This window comes from Arachis hypogaea, chromosome 9 (genome assembly GCF_003086295.3).
Source record: "Arachis hypogaea cultivar Tifrunner chromosome 9, arahy.Tifrunner.gnm2.J5K5, whole genome shotgun sequence".
Taxonomy (NCBI): Eukaryota; Viridiplantae; Streptophyta; class Magnoliopsida; order Fabales; family Fabaceae; genus Arachis; species Arachis hypogaea.
Window position 1 is genome coordinate 10365925 of NC_092044.1, and position 9154 is coordinate 10375078.

The following is a 9154-nucleotide window of genomic DNA, read 5'->3' on the forward strand; positions in this document are numbered from 1 at the left end:
GGAAGACCTTGTTTCAGTCATGAAACTTTGAGTGGTTTTGATCAGATCAGAGACCATGGTTGCTAAGTCAGAGTTATTCTGCTTAGAACTTTCTGTCTGTTGCTGAGAAGATGATGGAAAAGGCTTGCTATTGCTAAACCTGTTTCTTCCACCATTATTATTATTGAAACCTTGTTGAGGTCTCTGTTGATCCTTCCATGAAAGATTTGGATGATTTCTCCATGAAGGATTATAGGTGTTTCCATAGGGTTCTCCCATGTAATTCACCTCTTCCATTGAAGGGTTCTCAGGATCATAAGCTTCTTCCTCAGATGAAGCTTCCTTAGTACTGCTTGGTGCGTTTTGCATTCCAGACAGACTTTGAGAAATCATATTGACTTGTTGAGTCAATATTTTGTTCTGAGCCAATATGGCATTCAGAGTGTCAATCTCAAGAACTACTTTCTTCTGACTAGTCCCATTGTTCACAGGATTTCTTTCAGAAGTGTACATGAATTGGTTATTTGCAACCATTTCAATCAGTTCTTGAGCTTCAGTAGGCGTCTTCTTTAGATGAAGAGATCCTCCAGAAGTGCTATCCAAAGACATCTTGGACAGTTCAGAGAGACCATCATAGAAAATACCTATGATGCTCCATTCAGAAAGCATATCAGAAGGACACTTTCTGATTAATTGTTTGTATCTTTCCCAAGCTTCATAGAGGGATTCTCCTTCCTTCTGTCTGAAGGTTTGGACTTCCACTCTAAGCTTACTCAATTTTTGAGGTGGAAAGAACTTTGCCAAGAAGGCATTGACTAGCTTTTCCCAAGAGTCCAGGCTTTCTTTAGGTTGAGAGTCCAACCATGTTCTAGCTCTGTCTCTTACAGCAAAAGGGAATAGCATAAGTCTGTAGACCTCAGGGTCAACCCCATTGGTCTTGACAGTGTCACAGATTTGCAAGAATTCAGCTAAAAACTGATGAGGATCTTCCAATGGAAGTCCATGGAATTTGCAATTCTGTTGCATTAGAGAAACTAATTGAGGCTTAAGCTCAAAGTTGTTTGCTCTAATGGCAGGGATAGAGATGCTTCTCCCATAGAAATCGGGAGTAGGTGCAGTAAAGTCACCCAGCACCTTCCTTGCATTGTTGGCATTGTTATTGTTTTCGGCTGCCATGTGTTCTTCTTCTTTGAAGAATTCGTTCAGGTCCTCTAAAGAGAGTTGTGCTTTGGCTTCTCTTAGCTTTCTTTTCAAGGTCCTTTCAGGTTCAGGGTCAGCTTCAACAAGAATGCTTTTGTCTTTGCTCCTGCTCGTAAGAAAGAGAAGAGAACAAGAAAATGTGGAATCCTCTATGTCACAGTATAGAGATTCCTTGAAGTGTCAGAGGGAGAGAAAAGTAGATGACAGAAGTAGAAAATTCGAACTTATCAAAGGAGATGGAGTTCGAATTTTGCATCAAGGGATAATGTTAGTCCATAAATAGAAGGATGTGAGAAGGAGGGAAGTGATTTTTCGAAAATTAAGTAAAAAATTTGAAAACATTTTTGAAAAACATTACTTAATTTTCGAAAATGAAAGTGGGAAAGAAATAAAATGATTTTTGAAAAAGATTTTGAAATTAGAAATAAAAAAGATTTGATTGAAAACTATTTTGAAAAAGATGTGGTTAAGAAGATATGATTGGTTTTAAAAAGATGTGATTGAGAAGATATGATTTGAAAAACATTTTAAAAAGATTTGATTTTGAAGATTAAAAACTTGACTAACAAGAAAAGATATGATTCAAACATTAAACCTTTCTCAACAGAAAAGGCAACGTACTTGAAATGTTGAATCAAATCATTAATTGATGGTAATTATCTTTGAAAAAGGAAAGAAATTGATTTTGAAAACATATGATTGAAAAGATATAATTTGAAAAAGATTTGATTTTGAAAAACTTTGAAAACTTGAAAAAAATCTGCATTGAAAACAAAATCTTCCCCCTTTAGCCATCCTGGCGTTAAACGCCCAGAATGGTGCACATTCTGGCGTTTAACGCCCAAAATACTACCCTTTTGGGCGTTAAACGCCCAACCAGGTACCCTGGCTGGCGTTTAAACACCAGTCTGTCCTTCTTCACTGGGCGTTTTGAACGCCCAGTTTTTTTTCTGTGCAATTCCTCTGCTGTATGTTCTGAATCTTCAATTCTCTGTATTATTGACTTGAGAAGACACAAATTAAAAATATTTTTGGATTTTTAATAATAAGGAAAAACCAAAATGCAACTAAAATCAAATAACAATGCATGCAAGACACCAAACTTAGTAGTTTGTATACTACTGACACTAACAAAATGAAAATGCATATGAGACACACAAAACACTCAAGTCAATTGAATTCAAAGATCAGAGCACGAAAATTACCAAGAATTACTTGAAAATTCTTAAGACACATGAATGTATGCATGCAATTGACACCAAACTTAAGATGAGACACTGGACTCAAACAAGAAAATTTTTTTTGGATTTTTTGATTTTGTAAAAATTTTTTTGTGTTTTTCGAAAATTAAGTGGAAAAAGAAAATAAAGGTATCAAAATTCTCAATGAGAATCCCAGGAATCAGTGCAATGCTAGTCTAAGACTCCGGTCCAGGAATTAGACATGGCTTCACAACCAGCCAAGCTTTCAAAGAAAGCTTCGGTCCAAAACACTAGACATGGCCAATGGCCAGCCAAGCCTTAGCAGATCACTGCTCCAAAAGCAAGATTGATAAAGATCAACAAGCTCTTGTGATGATAAGTTGAAACCTCGGTCCAATTAGATTAGACATGGCTTCTCAGCCAGCCAGACTTCAACAAATCATCATGAAACTCTAGAATTCATCTTCAAGAATTTCAAAAAAAATAAATACCTAATCTAAGCAACAAGATGAACCGTCAGTTGTCCAAACTGAACAATCCTTGGCACTGATGTTACCAAAAGCTTGCTCAAAACTTGAACAATCCCCGGCAACGGCGCCAAAAACTTGATGCGCGAAATTGTGAACAATACTTTTCACAACTCTCATAATCCCCGGTCATGAACCCCAAAAACTTGGTGGCTCAATACCATGGCATTACACAACTTCGCACAACTAACCAGCAAGTGCACTGGGTCGTCCAAGTAATAAACCTTACGTGAGTAAGGGTCGATCCCACGGAGATTGTTAGTATGAAGCAAGCTATGGTCATCTTGTAAATCTTAGTCAGGCAAACTCAAATGGATATGATGATGAACGAAAATAAACAATAAGACAAAGATAGAGGTACTTATGTAATTCATTGGTAGGAACTTCAGATAAGCGCATGAAGATGCCTTCCCTTCTGTCTCTCTGCTTTCCTACTGTCTTCATCCAATCCTTCTTACTCCTTTCCATGGCAAGCTCATGTAGGGTTTCACCATTGTCAGTGGCTACCTCCCATCCTCTCAGTGAAAACGTTTGCCTATGCTCTGTCACAGCATGGGGTAATCAGCTGTCGGTTCTCGGTCAGGCCGGAATAGAATCCATCGATTCTTTTGCATCTGTCACTAACGCCCCGCCTGCTAGGAGTTTGAAGCACGTCACAGTCATTCAATCATTGAATCCTACTCAGAATACCACAGACAAGGTTAGACCTTCCGGATTCTCTTGAATGCCGCCATCAGTTCTTGCTTATACCACGAAGACTCTGATCTCACGGAATGGTTGGCTCGTTTGTCAGACGAGCACTCGGTTGTCAGGCGATCAACCATGCATCGTGCAATCAGGAATCCAAGAGATATTCACCCAATCGAATGTAGAACGGAGGTGGTTGTCAGTCACACGTTCATAGGTGAGAATGATGATGAGTGTCACGGATCATCACATTCATCAAGTTGAAGAACAAGTGATATCTTAGAACAAGAACAAGCGGAATTGAATGGAAGAACAATAGTAATTGCATTAATACTCGAGGTACAGCAGAGCTCCACACCTTAATCTATGGTGTGTAGAAACTCCACCGTTGAAAATACATAAGAACAAGGTCTAGGCATGGCCGAATGGCCAGCCTCCCAATGATCTAAGAACTAGATGTCCAAAGATGATCTAGAGATCTAAAGTGATCAAAAGATCCAAAGATGAAAATACAATAGTAAAAGGTCCTATATATAGAAAACTAGTAGCCTAGGGTGTACAGAGATGAGTAAATGACATAAAAATCCACTTCCGGGCCCACTTGGTGTGTGCTTGGGCTGAGAAATGAAGCATTTTCGTGTAGAGACTCCTCTTAGAGTTAAACGCCAGCTTTTATGCCAGTTTGGGCGTTTAACTCCCATTTGGGTGCCAGTTCCGGCGTTTAACGCTGGAAATCTTGAAGGTGACTTTGAACGCCAGTTTGGGCCATCAAATCTTGGGCAAAGTATGGACTATCATATATTGCTGGAAAGCCCAGGATGTCTACTTTCCAACGCCGTTGAGAGCGCGCCAATTGGGCTTTTGTAGCTCCAGAAAAACCACTTTGAGTGCAGGGAGGTCAGAATCCAACAGCATCTGCAGTCCTTTTTGGTCTCTGAATCAGATTTTTGCTCAGGTCCCTCAATTTCAGCCAGAAAATACCTGAAATCACAGAAAAACACACAAACTCATAGTAAAGTCTAGAAAAGTGAATTTTAACTAAAAACTAATAAAAATATACTAAAAACTAACTAAATCATACTAAAAACATACTAAAAACAATGCCAAAAAGCGTACAAATTATCCGCTCATCACAATGCGGTGTAATTGAGCACGTTCATATCCTAGGGCTTTGTGAGTGGGTGTGATGCCATCAATTAAAGAAACATGTTCACAAATGTGAGCCAATGCATCAAGATAAGAAATTCCAACACCTTCATCCCACTTAACCGAAGTGTAAGCACAAGGCCCAACATCAGTATACTTCAATGCATCACTGACAGTTTCATTATTTAAAAAAATGTCTCTGCCCTTAACATAAGAATGCACACCTCCTTCATGGTAAGTCATGTTCGCATAAAATTCTTTGACCAACTGAGGATATACAGGTTTTTTGATGTCAAAAAGGTGATTCCAGTCTAAAAATTCCAAGTTTTCAACAAAAGGAAAACCTTTCTTTTTCAAATCAGGTAAATCATCCAGAAAAGATGGACATAGAGTACGATACTTAATAACTCTCTCATAGAAATCGTGGTTCATGGCAGATTTGAAACGATGGGGGTTAAAGTCTGAGTGAGATGTCATATAGTGTGATTTGTGAGCAAAAGGATCAACTTCAGGTTCTCTAACAGATGAGAGAGGAACTCGAGCTTTACCTCTTTGAGAACGTGATGGAACAGACCTAGATTTTGGTTGTGTGGACTCAGGTGGAGGTTCTGGTGCTGCAGGTCGCTTTCCTTTGGATGAACTTGGTTTCGATGAACCTGGCTTGGATGGTGTGACTTTCGGTGGTGGCGTTGGCTTGGCAGAGGCAGGGAACCTTGAAGTGTTCTTGGTCCGAGCCATGGGGTCACAGCGAGGAGGAGAGGTGGTAGGAGAAGGAGATGGAGTGAAGGTTTTGTCTTGTGAGCGAGTGGAAGGTTTGGATGGAAGTTTATACAGCTTTTCACGAGGAGGTTTATGAGCAATGGTTTTCTTCCTCATTTTGTGGTTATGATTTAGGAAGAAAGAGAGTGTTAGGGGTAGTGGTGAGAACAGAAGGGATAGAGGAGGAGTTATGGAGGGAAGAGAGTTATGTTGGTAACCGTACCCAAAAGCAAATTTCCAAAACCATTCAACTGCATCACCATTTGACAAGACTTGAAAAGACATGACATCATAAAGGAAAGGATTTTATTTGATTTTTAAATTAAAACAGGAAATTAATTTTAAATTTTGAAAGGCAATCAGAATTAAATTGAAACACTTTTTGGACCAGAGTCAAAAATTAAGTTAGCCAAAAAGAAACTTTTCGGGCCATTAAACAAAAATTTTAAGAAAACTTAAACACACACTTAAACATAAGAATGTAACATTCAAATTGGGCCCAGATGTGGTTTGAACAAATGAGACACATAGGACTGCCCAGATCTGAAATGAGGTTGGCCCAGAATGATTTTTCACTAGCAATAAGCCCAGAACACGCTGACTAGAAGGAAACATTCATCATCTGCCCAGAATTGTCTCATACCTGTTTATGAGACAAAAAGCTCCAGCAAGAACATCAGCACTTTTCAAACAAGGAGTCATAACTCAAAATTCCTAGACAGGTCCTAAGCAAGCAGAATCTATCCTCAGCTAATGGTTTTGTAAAAATATCTGCTAATTGCTCCTCTGATTTAACAAATTGAATGCAAATATCCCCCTTTTGGACATGTTCTCTTATTGAGTGAAATTTCACTTCAATATGCTTAGTCCTAGAGTGCAAAACTGGATTTTTAGAAATATTGATGGCACTCATATTATCACACAATAAGGGAATATTTTCAGCATTTAACTTGTAATCAGCAAGTTGTGTTTTTAACCATAAAAGCTGAGAACAGCAAGAAGAAGCAGCTATATACTCAGCCTCTGCAGTGGATAATGCCACTGTTGGTTGCTTTTTACTTGACCAAACATTTAAGGACTTTCCCAGGAAGCAACATAAACCAGAAGTGCTCCTTCTATCTATTCTGTCACCAGCAAAATCTGCATCACAATAACCAACTACAGAAAATTCATCAGTCTTAGGATACCAAAGACCAAAATTGGATGTGCCATGAATATATCTAATGATCCTTTTAACCGCAGAAAGATGTGACTCCTTAGGTTTGGATTGGAACCTAGAACACAATCCAACACTTTGCACAATATCTGGTCTAGAGGAGGTTAAGTACATAAGAGAACCAATCATTCCTCTATACCTAGTCTCATCAACATCTTTCTCATTTTCTCCCTTATCTAATTTAGAATTCGGGTGCATGGGAGTTCCCATAGGTTTGGCATTTTCCATACCAAATTTCTTAACTAATTCCTTGGCATACTTTTCTTGATGAATGAAGATACCATTTTCAGTTTGTTTAATTTGCAGCCCAAGGAAAAAATTAAGTTCACCCATCATACTCATGTCAAATTCGCTTGTCATGAGCTTTCCAAAATCAGTACAAAGGGATTCATTTGCTGATCCAAAAATAATGTCATCAACATATATTTGGACTAAAATAAAAGAATCATTAGAGTTCTTGATAAATAGAGTTGTATCAGTGGTGCCTCTTTGAAAACCATTTTTCAAAAGAAAAGAGCTAAGTCTCTCATACCAAGCTCTAGGAGCTTGTCTTAAACCATAGAGAGCTTTAGACAATTTAAAAACATGATTAGAATGCTCTTTATTTTCAAAACCAGGGGGCTGCTCCACATATACCTCTCTATCTATCACACCATTTAAAAATGCACATTTCACATCCATTTGGTATAGATTAAAACCACAAAATGCAGCATAGGCTAAGAGAAGTCTTATGGCTTCCATTCGGGCAACAGGGGCAAAGTATTCATCAAAGTCTATTCCTTCTTCTTGGTCATATCCTTGTGCCACTAGTCTTGCCTTGTTTCTTGCAATGCTACCATCTTCTCCTAACTTGTTCCGAAATATCCACTTGGTGCCGGTCACTTTCTTTTCACTTGGCCTTGGAACCAAAGTCCACACTTGGTTCTTTTCAAACTCAAGAAGCTCATCCTCTATAGCTTTAACCCAAGAGGGATCATTAAGTGCTTCCTTGACGTTTTGAGGCTCTATTTGTGAAAGAAGGGCAACATTTGAACTTTCATTTGCCTTTCTAGTGGAAGACCTAGTTTGCACTCCATGAGAGACGTCCCCAATGACAAATTCCTCAGGATAATTCTTCAAGAATCTCCATTCACGAGGTTTGGTGGACTTGGATGCGGATTCAGTCACCAAGGGATTCTGTGAGCTGCTGTCTGCAGAGTTTCCTTCAGATTCATGAGACAAAATGGAATTGTCTCTTGATTTTTCAGTATTTGCAGTTTCTGGTTCAGCTTGTCCAGAATTTTCTTTTTCATGATTCTGAGCAGTTTCATCTTCCATTTGAGCCTGATTTCCTGCATCACCATCTTCCAAAATGCTTTGTACCAAGTTAGTATCACAGAATGTAACATGTATGGACTCTTCAATAATTCTAGCATCTTGATGATAAACCCTATATGCTTTACTAGTTGTGGAATATCCTACAAATAAGCACTCATAAGCCTTTGGATCAAATTTTCCCAAATTTTCTTTGTTATTTAAAACAAAACATTTGCATCCAAAAATGTGCAAGTAATCTAAGTTTGGTGGGTAGCCTTTCCAAAGTTCATAAGGGGTTTTCTTCAAAAATTTCCTTATGATTGTTCTATTCAAAATGTGGCAAGCTGTGTTAACCGCTTCAGCCCAAAGGAATTTTGGAACATTACTCTCACAAAGCATGGCTCTTGTCATCTCTTGTATGCTTCTATTTCTTCTTTCCACAACACCATTTTGTTGTGGTGTTCTTGGACAAGAGAAGTTGTGAGATATTCCAAATTCCTCACAAAAGGATTCAAACAAATTGTTTTCAAATTCAATTCCATGATCGCTTCTTATGGAAGAGATTTTCAAATCCTTTTCATTTTGAATTTTCTTGCAAAAAGGTTCAAAGGCCGAAAAGGCTTCATTTTTGTGTGCAAGAAATAAAACCCAACCAAACCTAGTGTAGTCATCCACAATTACTAAACCATAATGTTTACCACCTAGGCTTTGAGTTCTTGTTGGACCAAATAAATCAATGTGTAGCAACTCAAGTGGTCTTTTAGTAGAGATGTCTTCCTTCGGTTTGAAAGAGCTTTTTGTTTGTTTTCCCATTTGGCAAGCATCACAAGTGATGTCTTTGTCAAACTTTATCAAAGGAAGACCTCTTACTAACTCTTTCTTAACAAGTTTGTTTATTTGAAACATACTTGCATGGCCCAATCGCTTGTGCCACAACCACTTTTCAGATTCTTTAGAATGAAGACAAGCTACATTTTGATCCTTTAGTTCATCAAGAGTAAGTCCATACATATTATTGAAACGCTTGGCAACAAACATCACTTCATTTGTATTTTTATTAACAACACAGCATTCAAGTTTTTTGAAAACCACTAAATATCCTAAATCACACAGCTGGCTAATACTCAAAAGATTGTGCTTTA

The 9154-nt window shown here is 38.2% G+C and overlaps 1 non-coding gene across 1 annotated transcript; it reads left to right on the forward strand.

The window, feature by feature from the left end:
- The first annotated feature begins 642 nt into the window (after window positions 1–642).
- LOC112713932 (small nucleolar RNA R71) lies at window positions 643–750 on the forward strand. The gene has a single exon (XR_003158892.1). It is a non-coding gene; the product is annotated as a small nucleolar RNA R71 (small nucleolar RNA).
- The last annotated feature ends 8404 nt before the right edge of the window (window positions 751–9154 follow it).